Raw genomic sequence first — 21,084 nt, 5'->3', positions numbered from 1 at the left:
GGGCATGGTTTTGGGGGAAAGGCAGGAGGGGCAGGAGAAGGGAGGAGAGGGGGATCTGTGATTGGTATGCAAAATGATTTAAAAAATCATTAATATTAAAAAACTTTGGGTTTTTTTGTTCTATTTTATTTCCAGGTATTAAGGTTATAGATCTATCTCTCTGTATATACATAGATCTGTGCTGGCAGCTATAGAATTAGATATGTGGCCAGGAGCACATTGTTTTTCATTCTCTTTCTCTTTCTCTTAAAAACATTTCACCCTTTCACAGGAAGCAAACATCCCTGACCTGACACATGGAAGATATTCTGGATATAAGCCTATTTCATTTCTTTAAGCATAATTAGTACTTTTTCCTATATAAGATAAACTGCACATCACAGAATTGTAGCTTTAGTCCCTTTCCATGTTTTATATCATTGTGGTCTAAATTTTTTTTTTTTTTTTTTTTTTTTTTTTTTTTTTGCTGATGAGCCTGGCATTTTCTACCATTTGATACACTATTACAAGGAGAATGGGGAAGAGCCTACAGTAGCACATGGTGAATAGTCTTCAGAATTATCTGATGATTCTTTCTGTCAATATTGGTTTGCTTGTATTTTAACATTTAATTTATCCTTCAACATAACAAATACACATCCAACTTCAGTTTTATATACTTTGAACTCTTGACATGGCCAACTTCTTGCAATCTCTATAATTTTTAGCTTGGTCACTTTCCAAAGAGTAGATTTAATTAGATATTTGATATAAATTATAATTCTAAACAAAGTCCCACACACCAAAAAAAAAAAGAAAGAAAAGAAATGATGGTTCTTGCAGGGTTCTCAAGAGAATCTGTAAACTCCATACTCTCCTGAGTATTTTAGCACTCATTAATTTAGCACACCATATAATTACAGAAATTGGTGCTGAAAATGTAGCATCAGTACTCAGAAGTGAATTAGATTCTCTTAATGTCCCTGGAAAGCAAACTGAAAGTGTTTTAGGAAATGCCTCCATACGGCATATTGCTTAGAGAATTCCTAGCTGTTTTTTTTTTTTTTCTTTTTTCTTTTCCACTAGATTGTGCACATTGATATTGGAGCAGAATTGCCCCTTTGAGTATCAGAAGATAATGCAATATTACTGGGTGACTAGGGGATCCTGGAGGACAGTGGAAATTATAGTCATCAAAAAAATTTTAATTCCTCAATTTTATTCAGAATCTTTTAAATTCATTGAAATATTTATTTTTCTTCATTTCCCTTGAGTATTATTACTTATTTTTTAAATAATTTATACTCGTACACATTTTAAAGATTAAGGACAATTATATCTTATCAGTGGGAGAGGAAATATGAAGAATCAAATACAGAATAGCAGTGACATTATTCAAACAGTTTTCTTAATTGTAATTTTGCACAGACTGTGTGGAAGGAATATTCGAATAGGACTCATGTTACTTACTTTTGCCTCCATGGCATAATGAATGCTATTTTATGGTCAGGTTATGAAATATTCAACCTATGGATTTTAGTAGACAAAGTACATTTCTTGATTCTTTTCTTCTAAATTAAGCTCAGTTATTTGTTTTGTATTATGAGTAACCTAAAATTGTTAATTTATATACTATTACACATCTAAAATGATGATTTTATTTTACTGAAATATTATTTTCATGTTTAATGTTTTTATGGCAGCAATTCCCACTGTGATTTTTTGACTGTGATAAAAGAATGAAAAAGATAAATTTTATTACCCCCTACTTACCATGGTAGGCTCTATCCTGTTTCAAGCTTAGATCTTTACATTCACAGCGTTGAAAAATTATTTTCTGCTTTCAAAAACTCCTGTCACTGAGCTGAAATAGAATCAATATGAATAACTTTTGAAAATACAATCTTAAATTAAAATATAGAATTTTTCTCTAAGGTAACAAATCAAATATACTCATTTTTATAAACTAAATTCAATTTATTAAAAGTTAACTTTTAAAGAGTTATAACCTTTAAAGTATCAGCCACCTGTATAAACTGATATTAACAGGGAAAACTTGTTTCATAGTACTTTTTCAAGAGAGAAAATTAAAGAAAATACTCTAAACCTTTTGTTAACCACTAGTGTTTCTAATATAAATGTAAAGGAATGACTGTGATACAATATTTTGAAGGAAAGCTCATGGATTCTTGTATGTGCTGCATGTCAATTTCGGCCATTGCACCTCTTTAGATAGCAAGCATTCAAGAGAAAACCAGGCTTCAGAGTCACTGGCCCTAAGTACACCAAGTCAACATAAGTCAACAAGGCTCAGCAAAGTCTGGCTAGACCACCATGGCTTAACTTGGCTTTGTAATTACCTATGGGAATTGTGGTAGTTTGTACGTCTGGAAAGAAAGCTCAGTGGTTAAGAGCACTGGAAGCTTTTCTGAGAATCTTGCTTTACCAGAACCCACACTGAGACTCACAGGTCTGTTACTTCAATCTCACGTAACCCAATGCCCTCCTCTGGCCTTTGTGGGCAACAGGCAAGTTGTGCAGAGACATACATGGAGGCAACACATCTATGCACATAAAATAAATTAGACAAGAACAATAAAACAGAAGAGAAGAGTCAAGTAGAAAAGAAAACTGAAAAAGAAAACCTAAAACATTTCACCCTCAGAGTCCTTTAGTATAGATTTTTGATACTGAGCAATAACAGGCAATTTATAAGCAACTTATTTTCATGTTATTGAAATTTACACAGTGTAGGGATTTCAGTCAATAATTACAGCACACGAACATCTGGACTGAACCCAATTTCCAATCAATAAAGATTGGTAAGGAATTGTAAATAAAATGATGATTATGAGCCAGGACATGTGGCAAAACTGTAATCTCAGTAGTTGGAAGGTTGAAGCAAGAGAATTTTAAATGTAAGGAAATGCTAGACTTCTTAGCAATACTCTATCTCAAAAATCAAACAAAAACATAAGAGCAATGAAACAGTTGAAGTACTAAATACTAAGATCAAACAATGTGTTTACTAGGATTTGAATGTAACATAAAAGATTAAAAGACAGGGAAATGTGAAATAAGAGCGTACATGAAGATAATTGTAAATGGTTTGGTGGTGTTGTAAGCAAAAATAATTCTCCTTCTCTCCTCTTTTTTTCTGAACAATTTAGAAAGTAGGTTACTTCTTGAAGGTACACTACTTGGATATGTGACTGTGATTATAGCAGTCACTCAAATCAATGATTGTAAAGTTAGAATTAAGAACAAAATAGGTGCAAAGAAGACATATATTAAGCAATGAGGGCACTTTGCAAGTTAGGGAGATGAACTGAAAATGGGTGAAGATGTAGTGAGAGAAATATTCCATGGTGTATTCAGATTCAGTATATATTAAAATTGTGAATTTTATTAATAATAAGATGATATAAATATTTTATATTTTGATAGCAGATTAAATTTTGTAAAGTGTTAACATGGTTTGTAGAGCCATTTTGGGGTGAATACTGGAATAATTATATTGCTAAATATTATATTTATTGAGTTTTATTTCAATTAATTTGACTTACTTTTCTGATATATCAAATACTTATGAAAACATATTCACTATAAGAACTTCCAAATATTTTTTTAATGGGGCTACTGGTGAGTTCACATGTCGAAGTCATGGGTTGAATGTAAAGACTTTGAATCAGTAAAGTTCCATTACTTTAATACTGAAATGATTATAGTATCATGTATGTACTTGTTCTTTAGTTATAGAACTCTAGAATGAGGCATAAAAATATTAAAAAAAAAATAGGTTGCATTTCCTAATGCACAATTGCATGAATATAATAGAAATAAAATTTGTGCTGCTTGTCACTATGTCAAGATAAGAGACAATATCAAAGACAATTATTGACATTGTTGTGATACATTTATATCACCTTTCATTTATTCCTCATTAAAGAATATTAAAGTATATGCTTATTAGTGCATTCAGTTTCTAAAAATATTTTTTAAATTTCTTATGCATGAAAGCTGTTCACATGTAGATTTTATCAAAGCTGTTTTTATCAATACTTACTGTTGTAACATCATATGGAAAATAATTATAGGCATGTAACTATGTTTGGTACAAGAAGAAGTTGTTTATATATCTTTTATACAAAAAATTCCCTTTTTGATTATTCAAGGTTAACCCACGTACATGCCATTTCTCAAAATGTACTGTGAATAGATTGGTCTGTTCCATATCCTTTTTATTCAAATTCTGGGTGATTTTTTTAAACTATATTTTATGGAGCAGCTGCAGGCCTGAGCTTCTTTTTGTCTTGAAGAAAATAAAGGCCTCATTTAGCTCTTGCTGGAGTTATGAGCTGTAATGTGTTTGTTAGTCTAATGCTTCCTTTCTTTGTGTAGCCATAACTCCAGACTGCACTGCAGCTTCGTTCCCTGCTACACTATGTGAGGACACAGTAGGTCATGGCCACATTCTGCCATTTCACAAAAGAAGGAGAGGTGTGAAGAAAATGTTTGTGTACATTTGAGGCTCCCCGACTATGGTTGTGTAATTAGCATAAGACTGAAGCTGACAATAACCACAGGAAGGAGGAGAAATTTTACTGACAGCTTTACTGCAATGATGTTCATCAGACAAAGATTGTGTAGAAAGGGTGCTGTGTTTAGTTGCTGGTGTCGTACTATGCACTGCTCTCTTTATCATCAGGCGATATTCAAAACTCTCTGAGAAGCGTCAGTGTCCTGATTTGGATGATGCAAAAGCATGTCCTGTTGTAACCATGACTACCCTGTCCTGAGGAGACCTGGCATACAATGAAATCCACTCATTATAACTTTTTAATGCTATACTGTTCCTAGTTTGCAAAATGCTTCCCAGAGTTATTGCATTTGATTTCTATCTTGGTGAATGATTTAGCAACTCCACAGCTTTTCGTAGCATCTCATCAAAACAACTGTACTTTATTTTCAGGAGCATTCCTGATTTTTACCTAAAAATTAACTTTTGAAACTATCTCTAACCCAGGTGACTTTTAGTGCAGTGCAGCTTTATTTCAAGCCAAAATTGTGTCACCCATTAGTCATGTGTAATGGCTTCCACACTGTGGAGACTTTAGTACATTTTCAATGGTGTGATTTACTAAATTTTATGTTTTAAATGACTCTATTATGATCAGGAATAGTAAAAGACATGCACAGTGCGTTCAGAAACAATATCTAGAGTTATGGTGGCAATTACATTGACATAGTTGAGTGAGTCTTTCTTCTATTTCAATATCGGAATTCACAACTCCTTTTATGTTATAATTTTAGAATCTGTGAGATGAAGTGGTTAATATCATTAATTATTACATTCTTTAAATGTACCTATGTACACATTGGCTACAATGAGCAATCATTGAGGGAATCAGCAACTATAAAAGAGAACAAGAAAATTTATTCTTTATATTATGACTTTTACTTAGTTGGTAATTTCAATATTTCTAAAAGTCAAGTGAGTATTATGTCTGAGTTACAAAGTAACCACTAGAAAACCATGTTTGAAATATTTGCAAACTACAAATATATGTATGGAGGGTGAGTGAAGGATAATGGTATAGGAAGACATCATGTAGAACATTATTGCATGTACAAAAGCCTGTCACAGCACCTGAATCACAAACCTGAGAGAGATAAGCAAAAATACAGGTCACTTAGATGCATAGTTTAAAACAATATATGAAAAAATGACATGGACAAATATCTTATTAAATATTCTTAGTTGCCTGACAGTTTTCATTAAGGATAATTTTAAAAATTTAATTTAATTTTACATATCAGCCATGGGTTCCCCTGTCCTCCCCCTCCTGCCCCCCCCCCCACCATCCCTTCAGCCCCCCCCCCCCCCCCCCGCCCCTATTCCCATCTCTTCCAGGGCAAAGACTCACCTGGGGATTCAGCTCAAACTGGTAGATTCAGTCCAGGCAGGTCCAGTCCCCTCCTTCCAGGATGAGCAAAGTGTCCTTGCATGAGCCCCAGGTTCCAAACAGCCAGCTTATGCACTAAGGACAGGTCCCAGTCCCACTGCCTGGGTGCCTCCCAAACATTTCAAGCTATTCAATTGTCTGCCTGATCCAGTTGGGGGCTCCATAGCTTTTGGTTCATAGTTCATGTGTTTCCATTAGTTTGGCTATTTGTTCCTGTGCTTTTTCCAATCTTGGTCTCAACAATTCTCGTTGATACAATCCCTCCTGTTTCTTGACAATTGGACTCCTGGAGCTCTACCTGGGGCCTGGCCGAGGATCTCTGCATACACTTCCATCAGTTGTTGGATGAGAGTTCTAGCATGACACTTAGAGTGTTTGGCCATTCAATCACCAGACTAGGTCTGTTTGGGCTTCTCTTGACCATTGCCAGTAGTCTACAGTGGAGGTATCATTGTGGATTTCTGGGTACCTCTCTAGTACTTTGCTTCTTCGTGTTCTCATATTTTTGAAGATTGTTGCTAATCATTTATTATTTTGTCATCTGCAACAACAATTGCAACAAATAAAAATAAATAAACAACTCTTTCTCTAGGGTGGCATTTGGGGGCATTCCTTCCATTGACATTAGCATGCAGACTGATACTGACATGTGGGTCCTGTTTAGGTAACATTATTTTTGAGATTGCATGAGTTTGGTTTTCCTGTTCTGACTAGGAGACACTACCAGCTACAGCCATTAAGGTCTTACAATCTTTTTGCCCCATGAGTTTTAACTGTAAGGGATACTCTGTAGATAACATCAATTAGAATTGGACACTCCACATTTACTTATTCTCTGCACTTTGGCCAGTTATGGATCTTTGTAGCAGTATCTATCAGTTAAAGAAAAAAAAAAAAAGCTTCTTTGATGAGAAGGAAGAGCTTATCAGTGTTTATAAGGAACAAAATGCATAATAAAATTAAAAGTTATTTTGGTTTAAGAAAATGACAGGATTAAGTTCTCATGCAGAGTCAATTACATCTCTAGGCAAGAGTAGTTGCCTGGGTTTATAAGTCTCCATATAAATTCCTGCTTACTGAGTGGTGTTAAATTCAATTAGAAAGCTGTTTGTTACCTCACAAAAGTAAAACGCTGCTGTTATACCATTGCAGATATTTTGTTGGTTGCCATCATTGTTGAAGTATATAAGCTTGCAGCTGGTTAGGATTTTGATATCTTTTTTTCCATTGGAGGCTTAAACAGCACATTCAGATATGAAGGAGATAAGATATTATGATCAATTGACATGAGTCTATTAAATGGGTAACAGAATTTATTAAGATATAAATTGAGGAAATACACTCACAATTACAGAATGGAGTAGAAAGTATAAGTTGTCCTCTGATCTGACCAGGAGATGTCAGCCCCTTATCAGAGGATTACTCAGCTTCCTTTGGGCCATATAGCACAGGGTCATGGGCAGAGCAAATACCACTACAATTCTCCCTTTTGTCTAAATAAGAAAGTTCTAATCCTAATACAAACCATATATAATATGAATAATTTTCAAGTATTGTACAGAAAAAACAAAGGGTGATAACATAAACAAAAATGGAATTATAACCAACAAGAATAACATCAAACAACAGACAAATACCAAAATCCAGAGAAGTCTGGAGCATAGGTAAATGGCACATTACAGAAATCATTCCAAAAAGTGTTCTATCCCAGAGTTCCTGAATCTAGTATTTAATATGTTCTAGCTAAGATACAAGAAGATTTTAACTGTAACTATTAGTCTTCAATACCATTAAAGACCTGAGAAGAAATACAATAATACAGAAGAAATGGGAAAAGGATGCCAAGCAACTTTCAGGAGTCTTGGGAGAGTAGACAGAGACAGCTGACAGCCTGGAAAGTCACCTAAAGTTTCTCAATATTGTGGATGTATTCAAATTGTCTACCGGCCTAGAGTATCTGTCAGACAATTTTCAGAAGCAGGTATTTTGAAAGACTATCTTACCCTGCCTTGGCAGAGTTCAATAGTCACTTTTTTGTGTGTCCTGCTCGTTCAGAAGGGACAGTATTTGTACTGTCAGCAGTCAAGGTAAGGGCAGTTTTTTGTCCCATAGGCCACTTTTTTTTTTTTTTTTTTTTTTTTGTGCCAAGAAGACAAACTTCCAAACGGAAATGTTTCAGAAGCCCAACATTCTCTTGGGATCAGATCAGTGCTGCCAGGAGCAATCATGTATCACATCAATGGAATTCTAAGTTATCAAAACATTTAAATGCCATATTCTCTAGGTCTATGAAGTATTTGACGATTACCTATCCATCTGACATATGTTTCTATAAGTCTGAAGAACCTAATTAAGATAACTATAGAAATGACAAGCATGAGTGACTGTAGCTCAGTAAGTCTTCTCTATTAAAATAACCTAAAGACTAAGGCTTCACATAACAAGATAAACAGTCTGTAAGCAGATGTGCAGTATAAGGACAATGACCTCAAGATTGTGACAATACATAAAATAGCTAAAAACAGAGGCATATATATATATATATATATATATATATATATATATATACACAAAATATCCTAAACACAGGAAGTGTGGGATGGGTTATCCCTCACAAGCTTGAGAACCAGCTGGCTGGCCAAAAAAGAAAGTAAAAAAGATACTTTCTGAGAGCCAATCTGGGTCTGCATCTGAGACATGATCTGGAGATGTCCTGGACCAATGAGAGGAAGCCATATCACACCAGCAGATGCATATTCATCAGACTTCCTCTCAGGGTGGAATGGAGGGTATATAAGGCTTGCCTCTTCCTGTATAAACTGAGCTTGTGTTTCAACATTCTCCCAGTCTGTCTCATTGATACTGTGCCTACATGGCCCTCTCACCCAAAGGGAATAATAGCACAGGACCCTGCTACAAGGTAGAATATACATATACTATGACAAATATAATTTTACATTTGTATCAATATACAAAATATTTCAAACAGTAGTAGGAATATGTATGTATACAATGTAATAAATATAGTTTTGTATATATGCAAATTATGTTAAATAGGAATATAACGATAGTTTACATTTGTATTAATATACAAGAATTCATATCAGTACAAATTATTTAAGGCTGATATTTTACTGAATTAGTTTACTAGTAAATATAATAATCTACCTTAATATCCTATATCTATCCATTCCCCTTTTTATTTTCTAAAAAAGAATATTGAGTCCAAATTTTATTGTTCCACCCCAACCCTACATCCATCCATTCATTACCCTGCAAAAAATTAAACATTTGGGAGAGGGGTGTCATTTTCTTATAGTTACTTCCTACTGTTTAGGGGTTAAGAGTATGTCTGTGGTGTTCTGTAAGAAAGCTTAGATTGTTAGGTCTCAATAGGGCTAGCTGTAGAGTCTGCAGCTAATGCCAGAAATGAATAAGATTATCTGAGATTCTGGCTAGAAGTGTAGTATGGTGGACCGTCTCATTGAGTAATGTTATTAGGAACCATAGCATCATTCTGTTGTGGGGCCCCATTTTTTTTTTTTTTTTGAGAATTTAGAGATTTCTATTGGAGAAGTTTTGTTTTGTTTTGTTTTTGTTTTTGTTTTTACTGTGGCAAACTGGAACATTATTAATATCAAAATGAAAAGTTTGGATTTAAGGATGACATGACATGTAAGAAAGAATTTAGAGAAATCAAGAATAAGCATGGAGAGAAATAAAATCTTGGTAACAATGGTCCGTTTTTACTAGACTGTTTTTTTGTCTCACATCAGGTGGCTCTTTTGACATGAGACAGAATCTCTTAATTTTTTTTAGCAATATGCTTGGGTTTAGAGAAGGAGGGAGCCAAATTTCAACTCTAAATCAAGCTTAATATATAATTGAATTAGAACCATAACTTTTCTAGAGTTAAAGAGATATAGATGTTAGGCAGTGAGATTTTACCCTGTGCAGATTGATACCAATAGATTCTTTTCTTTTGTTGTAGATTTCTGGATATCCAAGGCCTTATGACTTCTGGAAGTTGGATATTTCTTTTATCCTGTGAAGACAAAAAACAGAACCATGCCTAAACCCTTGTTTGTTAAATTTTTCTTACAACTTGTAAAGATGTCATATGTGTGGATCAGCTTTTCCTTTTTCTCATCAAGGGGTTGATCCTGTTTGAGTCAAATTTTTATTAATTTTGTTGGTATCCATAGCTTTTGTTTCTCCTGCAGAAACAAAAGTAAAACCCCTTCCCCAAGGTAGGATGTATTCTGGTTTCAATTCTGAGGTCAACACATCTTTGAAATAAACTGGTTGGTTTAGCTCAGAAGTTTTGTCTGTTGTCCAATGTCTCTCCATAGCTGTTGTTACTTTCTCATCAGCATTGAAAAAATTTAAGTTTTATAAATTACTATGCAATCTGTTTCTAGGAGTAATTGTTACCTGTTGCTATTTATTTAGCATCTCTTTTAAAGTTTGATTGAATCTTTCTATGACTGCTTGGCTTGGGAGATTATCTGGTATACCTGTAACATGCTTTGTATTATAATAGCAAAATCTGTCTTATTTTATCTGATACATGGGCTGGGGCATTAAGAATTTTAATTTGTATAGGTACTCTCATGATGGTCATAACTTCAAATAGGTGAGTAATCATAGAATCAGCCTTTTTAGAATTCATAGGATTTGCCCACTGAAATCCTGAATAGGTGTCAATAGTATGCTGTACATATTTTAATCTCCCAAATTCTGTGAAGTGAAACACATCCATTTGCCAAATTTCATTTCTTTTTAATCCTTCCTATGGGTAATGGAGTTTGGTTATAGAAGAAACAAGTCAGATTATTTTTTTGGCATGTTGTCAAGTGATGAAGAAACCCTTCTTCAAACTTTTGCTATTTATATGATGCTTCTCATAAAATTCTGAGGCTTCTAGCATATTACCTATTAGTAATTGATCAATCTCATCATTACCTGTCAGACCCTTATAGGATCAAATGTGAGTTATATATAAGGAATGCTTCCTATTCCTGATCATTTCATGTAACTGAATAAATAACAAGGTTAATTCTGACTCATCAGGAATAAATTCTGCAGTCTCAATATGTGAGCACACTGAAAGTCAATAACTATGTTGAGATGTTCCAAAAAGCCCATTAATATCAACAGAATAACACACAATTCCAATTTTTGAACCGAATTATAAGGACTTTGAACCACTTTACTTAAATTTTCTGATTTGTAACCTGCCTTTCCTTGTTTGTTTGCATCTGTATAAAATGTTTGGCATCCAGATATGGGTGTTTCCCATACAATGCAAGGTAAATCCAATCAGCTCTCTTTATAAGTTGAATTCTATCACTTTTGGGATATTTGCTGTTAATTTCTCCCAAAACAATTATTGCAAGTTATTTGTCAAGATTTACTTCCTGCTCATAATTTGTCAATGTCATCCTTAGTTAAAGAAACTACAATTTCTGCTGGGTCTATTCCTTTGTCAAAGGCAATTTCTCACTTGACACCTCCTCTGTGTGCTGTGGCTGAGAGGCATGGGATGCAAAGGCTCATTTTTCTTCAGTTATAGAAAAGTCTGAAGAGCTATGTCCATTCCATGTGTTTCAAGGGCTGAGCCTATGATTCATATACTACATCCTTGTTGGACTCTTATCTAGACACAACTCTACCTCATTCATTGCCCTTCATATTAATTTTGATGAAGTATTCCAAGAGTGTTCTTTCTGGGGTAAATCTTCAGAGATCAGTTACCCAAATTTTCTGAACAAAAACTTTATGTAAAATTAATTTAGAGTGTGGTACTTGGTGCATGCCAATTCTTTGTGAGAAGCCTCACTTTACAATGTGGTGTTAGCAATTGCTAATGACAAGTTTAAACACATATGAGCTAAACTGCATAGCAGTACCTAAGGTCCCTTGCATGGATGAAGAGACTCGCTTAATACTGTTCCAAGGAGTACTATAGAATGAGTCTTAATTTCCAGTACTATTTGGTGTTGCATGATGCTCTTTCTGGAAACACTTTAGCAGAAAGGATGAAAAGGTGTGGCATCAAAGACTCAGACATTGGGAGTCTGGTGAGAATATAGCAGTGGACTTGTTTATTGTGGTTATGGGGCAAACCTATATACCCCCTCCCAATTTCCAATTGGCAGCCAGGGACTCTCTTAACTGTGTTGTCTCTTTCTCATTGGCCCCCAGCATTCTGATCATAATACATCACCAATCACCAGGTACAGCAGCAGACTCCAAGTTGGCTTAGTGGGAAGTAGCTAGCATGCATGCCTATTTGAACTACCTGGAACAGATAGCACTTTTATCAGACTATCTGGCTGTGCTTCTCCTATATATCCATCTTTCTATTTATTTTCTTTGGCAGCTTAGTGAGAGCCAAGGTTCTATGCCTTGGTCTTGTTGTTCCTGCCTCAGAAAGCATCCAGCATAATGCACTGTGTCTGTTTTAGGTTGATTTGCCATATAGAACCTTACTCATCATTGGCTACTAGCCCTTGAAGGATTGTTACTCTGGGAAGTATGCCAGGGTGGAGGAAGCAGTAGCTATGAGAAGGCTTATGTATTTTCATAAGCCAATCCTATATAACTTCATGGGGATGCCCATGCTCAGGAGACTCTAGAACCATGAGAACCTGGAGGGTGATCTTGCTGATGGACTGTTGTCATGACACATGCTGTAACAGACACTTGAAAATGATAATTATTAACAGGAAGGACAAATGGTCACAGAGAATATGTCAGACTTAGGTGTGTGGTGCTTAGTGGAGGATGACTGTGGTTCATTAGGCCACAGCCATATGCCCACACAGTGTCTCTGGACTGGGAATGGTGGTTGGGAACTGCTCCTGGGTTCTACCCCCTGGGGGTCAGCCCTCATGTAGAGGTGCTGGGAAAACCAAAATTGAAAGATGTACCTCCCTAGCCTGATGGACAGATGAACGACAAAGGGAGAGAGAGAGAGAGAGAGAGAGAGAGAGAGAGAGAGAGAGAGAGAGAGAGATATGGGCTCCCAGCACTCACCTCCAAAGGGACCAAAAAAAAAAAAAACCCATAAAACATAAAGGAGCCAACTCACCAAACAATCACCAAGCAGGGGGCACTGAACCATGTCACAGAAGAAAAACATGTTGAGAGGAAAGCCAATGAAGTGTTCATCTAGTCAAAGATCAACTGATACAGTTCTGGCAGCAAAGGGCAAAAATCAGGACCCCCAAAAATGATAGACTGTAATAAACACCAGATCAATGCTCATGCCTGCATGGGCACCAGAACCCTTGCTGGGTGCCAGATGTTATGGGCTGAACCACCTGAACATCTCTTGGGGGAGGGGGTGAGAAGATATTGTGTCAATGACAGAAACAAGAAGCAAAGAGCAGATTCGTTTATTGATGCTAGGGATTAATCTATATACCTTTCCCAATTTCCCACTGGTAGCCAGAGACTCTCTTAGCTGTGTTGTCTCTTTCTCATTGGCCCCCCAACATTCTGATGGTCATGAGTCACCAATTACCAGGTGCATCAGCATACTCCAAGATGGCTCAGTGGGAAGTAACTAGCACACCTACCTATTTACACTACTTGGAACAGGGCAGCTGCAGATTTTATCAGGCTACCTGGCTGCATTCCTCCTATGTTTGGGATAATTCTAAAGTAAAAACCTCCAACAGGCCATAAACAAGACCACTCCCTTTTCTGTAGACAGCTTTATCCAATGGCAGACTGAGGTATAGTCAAAATGGTCTGCCCAACTTGTTAAGTAGTAGGCTAAAAAGAAAGAATTTGTAGAAAGCATAAAAGGGTTAAATTTTGCTTGGAATTTTCATAATGTGTTAGAACATAAAAAAGTTGAAGTTTGCCTCATAAATTTGATCCATTCAAAGAAATATACTCAAATAGTCTCAGGAGTGCTGCTTCTGAAGGAAATGACTGGGAACCAAGATGGGGAAATTGTAGATGTCTTCATCTTGTCACTTGAATGTGTTAATTTAGGAAGAGGGACTATGAACATCAGTGATGATCTTCTCTTGCTATCTTTCATCAGTGCCCAAAAGATTGAGGAGTACAAAGAATAAGCAAAGACATTAACTGTGTCCCTAATAAGACATTGACTTAAATCTGGAATGGAATGGAAACTAGATTCAAGGACCGTGTTCAGCAAACACATGACTGATTATGTCATAATTCTGGGCCCTTGTGCTTTTATACTTTAAATGATCTAAATCATTTAAACTACATTTTTTATTTCAATTGAGAGATGTTACATGACAATTTGGTACTAAATTCTTCTTTACTCCCCACACTGCATTCCTTAGAACAAGACATTCAACTGTATTTTGCATCATTTAAAAAATGTTTTTATTTTTACAGTGTATAAGATTCCTAAAGTCAGAAACTGAGAAAATACATTGTGCTTTATATTTCAAACTATATGCATGTGATATATGTGTATTCAGGGAACACACCTGAGACATCTGCAGTAGGAGGGCAAGGAATAAAATTTGGTTGTTGAAGTCTGTAAGAAACACAGCTTTAACTTGGACAATCCCTGACATTTATAGGCCAATTCCTGAGGGCCACATTGGCCATAATGTCAAGTTGAATATACTATTAATATACTTCACTGGATAAGTCTGAATGTTATGGGTTTATCATCAGTGTGAAGGGCCCATAACTCAAAAATCTACACACCCAGTTGAGTTGTTAAAGAATCTCTCTTAGGTACAAAGCAAAACAAAAGCTTGGTTTATGATGAGGTCTGTGTTAGTAGAATGGACTTTAAAAATGAAAATAAAATAAAACAAGTCATTCCATAAAAGGGGAACACCAGAGAAAGTTCTAATAGAATTGGTCATGAGGAATTTTCAGGTTTTTTTTCTAGCCTACCAGGGAAGGCAGTGAATGCTTTCATATAGTTTTACACTGAATATAAAGTTGCAATTTATTTAACACTCAAAGTTTATTATTTTGCAGTGTAATGAGACAGTTTCAATTGCTTCTAGCATAATGAATGAAAGTAGGCACTAAAATGATTTTGATTAATAACATAAAAGAGAACATCAATGAATTTGTACAGGAGGCTGTTTCAGTATCTTCCACTCTTCTTATCTGTAAAGTGGTCTGTTAGTGAATTTCTCTGTTTTCCTGTCTTTTTTTTCTTTTTATATTTTTGGGGTCTGCATTCATTAAAAAATATTTTTAGTGAAAATATCAGTTATACATCATAATTTCTTTTCCTAAACTGAAGTTTCTTAATTTTAGTGGAATTTCTTCCCCAAAGGACACCATAAGCTATAGTATGACTTGGTCTGCATGCTGTTATTTGTCCAATTTTATGTACAAAGAATGTTGGAAGTTTCCATTTGAATTTGGAAATTAAGAAATCATTTATTATAATAATAAGTAAGTGTTCTATCAACTCAGTTGAACTATGTATTAAAGCTACCCTTTAAAAATTGTTCAAAGCATTTTCTTGCCTACTTAGTTAGAAACAGTATTTTCCCCATCTACCAGTATACAATTACTAAAGGTATATAATCTGTCTTCTACAACCAAAATCAAGGCAGTCTATCATAGCTGACACATCTCCCATTGAAAGGAAATAATAATGTAAGTCTTTAACTTTCCATTATGCATAGTTTAGGGAGCAGAAGAAACCCTGACTGTGTGACATGCTGAGTGAATGTGTGCTGTTGACATGGGCACAGCCATGTCAAAGATTATAATCTTCCCTCATGGGAAGAGGGTGAAGACTTCTCCACTTGGTGAGGCTTGGAAGAATTCCAAAGTCTTCCTTTGGTCCATGTGCAGATGTTGGCAGTATGTGCAGAAAATAAAAATGTCCACCTAGCTTTTGACCCCATCCACTCCAGTCTATTTATAGCCTGAAGACTGAGTGTTCCCTTACAGAGAATGCTCCTAGCAAAATAAGCTAAAACTGTCTCTTCGATTTATCTATATACCATAAACCCTACTGCTTTGTTTCATCTGTATGCAAAAACTCTCTCTCTTTGTTCAGCTGTATATAATAAATATACTGAGCTGCTAATGTTCTGTGCCTTCTCCATCAAGAGTCCAGTCCACCCAAACCCAGTTTTCCTGTGTCAGCTTGTCTGTTCTCCACTTCCTCAGAGCTCCAGTCATGTCAAACCCATGAAGACATGAAAGCATGCAGCAGTGTAATTCACAATAATTATTTTTTGTGGAATTTTATAAATGAATTTCATAAAAGAAATATTAATAATGGAACTGTGGACCAGTGATAGGCAGAGGGCAGAGCATTAGTTTCTACAATAATAAGGATTTAAAAGGCCAAATAATTTTTCCAATCCTGAGAAATCCAGAATTCCATTACTAATCTTTATGATACTGAATTATTTTAATTTAGTTAATTTGGTACATATAATATACTATATGTATACTGTCAGTTTCAAATTATTAACAAAAACCCCATCTTATAAAGGAAATCTACCATCTACAAAATTATGTCATTATTTTTCAGATGTAGGAAAGATTATGAAAAGAATATAATCTGTAATGCTTAATAGTCTAAGGAATATTGGCCTAAGCATATAATATCCATCAGTCTATTGCAAAGATGAAAGATGTAAAAAAGGTAGAAAACTTAATGAAACTCTGGTACAAATAAACACTAAGCTCCTGCTCACTGAACAAATTGGTAATTATACCCTTCACTTTTACAGTATCTCACATTACTAGATAATCATTTAGTACACTGGGAAAAAGCAGTCCTGAAGAATTCAACTTAATAAATATAATATATAATTATGTATCAATGGAAAAATGAAAACTTTCAAAACTAACAAAAATCAGGAAGGTCTTTGTTTGTATCAATACACATCTGAATATGTATAATATTTATTTATTTATAACATAGGAGAAAATTAAGTAAATATTTATTACATCTGCATAGGTGTCAGATCTTCAAATTTCAGAAATAATGGGAAATACATGTACACAAAAAGTAAATAAATCCAAATATTTCGCAAAAACTTACATGCATGTGTTCTAACACTGGGCAAAATGAATGCACTTAGAAGTTAAGTAGATAACCACTAACTTAAAATTATAGATTTATTAGCAATACCAAAATATAAATAACAAATATATTGACAATGAATATTATAACTAAACACTGAAAAATATAAAGAAAATTATCAAGAAAAGAAAGACCAATTACCCCAGTGTCAAACCATATTTCCTTAGCCTTGCAGTAACTAGAGAAATCTATATTTTGAAAAAGAATTTAAGAATGTGTTCTTCTCTTTGATTATAGATAAATAGTATAAAGAACTAGTTTTAAAGCTATAAATACCATATGTTTTTACTTCTTGTATTTTAGTATTAGAAAATATCTATGTGCTGGGAAAGAATTAAATAACTTTTATTGTTAAATCCATATAATTATATTAAATGTATTTTATATATGCCCAATCATAAAATATAATCAAATGTATGCTATGATGTAATTTGTAATAATGAAATATTTGGAAATGAACTAACATTTAAGAACATATGTCAGTTGTAAATTATTCAACGTTATGCAGGTATTCAAATTATATACTTAATGACTAGTTGCATCATTTATATTTTAATCTAATTTCTATCACAACTTCATATACATACAGATGCCACAGCCAGTTTTTCTCTGCATTTTGACCAGTTGTAGTTTCTGTAATGGTCTCCATCTGTTTTAAAAAGGACTCTTTGGTGAAGGGCAAGGTACAATTATCTGTGGGTATACAGGTAAGTGTTTAGAATGTATTTAGAAATAATACTGATTTGATGAAGTGACAACAGTAGGTTCTGTTTTACAGTTCATTGCCTCACCAGCCACAGTACTGGTTTATAGTATCAGGCATGAATTCATTCCAATTGTGTGGGCCGTAAGTCCAATTAGATGACTGTTGGCTATCCCCAAGATGAAAGTGCCAGTATTGAACATTATGGGATTTCTTGGTGTTCTGATAACAACAATGGCTGCTATTCACAGGGTATACAGCTGGGCAGGGATATTTATTTCTTTTCTCCTTTGTCAGCTTGCACAGCTCTTTCTAGTAATAAAAGAGCTATTCCTCATGGAGGAAACATTCAGTTGTGGCTTGATTCTTCCACGTGCCATGTTCCAAATGTGTGCTCTCTTTAGCAAGAGAGACTTATTTCAATTTTTGGAATGTGATCAAAGGCACTGACAATACCCTAGTTTTTTTGAGAGTGTATGAGTCTCAGTTGGACCAACAACTCTAAATGAGACATCCTATATAGCTAGGTACAGGAAGAAGTGCCTGATCTCTCTGGTGATGAGTCAATGACCTGATTCACCTCTGCCTTCTGCCTGGTATAGAGAAAGTTAAACTTCAGCAGGCCTTATCTTGAAGCTTTATTGAAGCAAATAACCAGAGTTGCTCTGATGAAGATGATAACTGCTAAGATGAGAACAGTGTCCTAAAACAATGTGTGTAATGAACATATATGTATATATATAGTCATTCAGTACATGTATGGAAAATATATTAGCCACATTTATAGACTATATGCATTTTAAAGGGGATATCTGTTCATATATTTGGAATATGCATGTTCTATTACAGAAAACGTGCATATGCACATGTATGCACATAATAAACATAAGTAAACTAAATTATGAATTTATTTAAAATATTTAAATAGACTTACATGCACACCTTTGGTCTCTTTGGTAATTATTCTCTGGTTTCCCATCTGTATTCTTTAAAATTATAAGTACATTTCTGTTGCTATGGTTTAGAACTTTGAACAGAAGACTGACAATTACATGATTCAAACTAGATGACAGTTTGCCTTTTTGGAGGTAGTATTTATAGTCTAAAATAATAATTACCTGTAAGATTTGAAGGGTTATAAAGTTATTACAATTATTAAACACTTATTCATCATAGTAATTTAGAATGCAGCTCTAAATGGTTAGTCTTTGCTTCCACAGTAGAATTTTATACTTTCATCACACAAAGAGTGTGGTAGAAAAGACTCAGAGGAGAAAGTCCAAATAATTTAGGTATGACAACTCAACAATGATCTCCTCCCCAGAGAAAACCTGCCTTTCCAGTCAGACCAAAGATCCATCTTTATTTGATGGTATATATTTTCAGAACAAAATTATAATTGCAAAGTTAAAATGGTAACACAGATTGTAATTATCTATGCAGTCCATCAAGGAAGAGTGTAGATTTTAATTCTGTGTAATATTTGGTGGTGTAGGAATTTATAGATGTCTATAAAAGTCTAAATTTGACTGTTATAAAATGGCATTTCTTATGGTTCATAAAAAGTACTCCTTAAAGTATTCCTGGACTTTATAATATTTCATAAATCATAACTGTATCTTCATAATTTTGTAAATTTTATCTAATGTGGTCCATTCAAACTTATATGTCTAAAGTAATACTATTTTGACCCATGTCACAACAAAATATTTTACCTTCTTCATGATTTTTCTGTGTAAATATCTTCCATTTTACCCTTCTTTTTAAACTTTAGTTTATTAATAAATGAAAATAATTCCTTGATCCAATGCTAGACTTGCTACCTAGAGCTCTCTATTATCTCCTCCAAAGGCAGCCCAATATCTTGTCTAGCTTCCACCAGTTTCAGCATATGCACCATTGGGCTGGCTTCTCTCCTTTCTCCTCCATAGACCACTTAAGACTCCAATTGTTTTCATCATAATACTTCATTCACACCATAAAAAAATACCAAGACAATATCTCTCCTCAAAGATGAACATTTCCTTAGTAATTTTCACTCACATGTACCACTAAAATGAAACTCAGAACAAAGTTTCTAAAAGAACAACTATAAACATATTTAAAGAGTCAGGGGAATTCAAATAGAAAGTGAATAAGCACTTGAATATACCAAGAGGTCAGAAATAAGCAACTGAATGAAGTCCAGCAAATGGATCAGTAAAATACAGAAGACAATTAAGGTTATGAATATTAAATTCAGTAAAGAGATAGACTGAAGGAAACTCAAACTGAAATCAACTTGGAAAAGAAAAAAAGTCAAAAATCTAATAAAAAGCTAAGTGGAAGCTTTCAACAACAGAATCAATCATGTAAAAGACAGAGTACCCAAGATTAAAGGCAAGGTAGAATAATTGGATCATTCAACAGAAAAAAAGATAGTGAAAAAAGGCATGAAGTTCAGAGGGAACATTTTGAGGGGCTTTGGAAGGAGGTTTGAGGGATATGACATCTTGCTCATATCTTGTTGTATACATTTATGGAATCATTGAATACAATGGAAAACTTAAAACCATTAAAAATATTAATGAACAGGAACATAGCCAAGAAATATGAGACAACACAAAAAGACCAAACACATGAAAAAGGACTCTAGGAAAAATAGATAGAACATGTTTTAAAGGAAATCATGCTAGTGTGTCACATGCCTTTAACCACACGTTTGGGAGGCAGAGGAGAAGAAGGAGGAGAAGGAGGAGGAGGAGGAGGAGGAGGAGGAGGAGGAGGAGGAGGAGGAGGAGGAGGAGGAGAAAAAGAAGAAGAAGAAGAAGAAGAAGAAGAAGAAGAAGAAGAAGAAGAAGAAGAAGAAGAAGAAGAAGAAGAAGAAGAAGAAGAAGAAGAAGAAGAAGAAGAAGAAGAAGAAGAAGAAGAAGAAGAAGAAGAAGAAGAAGAAGGGAAGGGAAGGGAAGGGGAAGGGGAAGGGGAAGGGGAAGGGAAGAGGAAGGGGAAGGGGAAGGGAAGAGGAAGGGGAAGGGGAAGAAGAGGAAGAGGAAGAACAAGGGAAGGAAGCAGCAGCTTCCTGTGCCAGCCACCTGCTGACATGGTTCTTCCTTACATTATTACCAATCTTGCCTTCTGGTACTGTAAGACAAAATGAACTCTTCCTTCTACAAACTGCATTCTGTGACATCACAGAAAGAGAAAAGTAACTGATACAGAACAAGATATCAGGGGAACTGTGCTTATCACTGCGTTTTACTGGGGAATGTGAAATCCTTTGACTTTTGGACTGAAAAGCTAACTAAATACTACTACAGAGACTAATAGACCATTCTGGTCAGAGTCTGGAGACCAGGAATGCTGAGAGCAACATGGGTGAT

The sequence above is a fragment of the Onychomys torridus genome, chromosome 2, assembly GCF_903995425.1.
Source record: "Onychomys torridus chromosome 2, mOncTor1.1, whole genome shotgun sequence".
NCBI classification, from domain to species: Eukaryota; Metazoa; Chordata; class Mammalia; order Rodentia; family Cricetidae; genus Onychomys; species Onychomys torridus.
Note: the sequence above shows the minus strand (reverse complement) of the source record.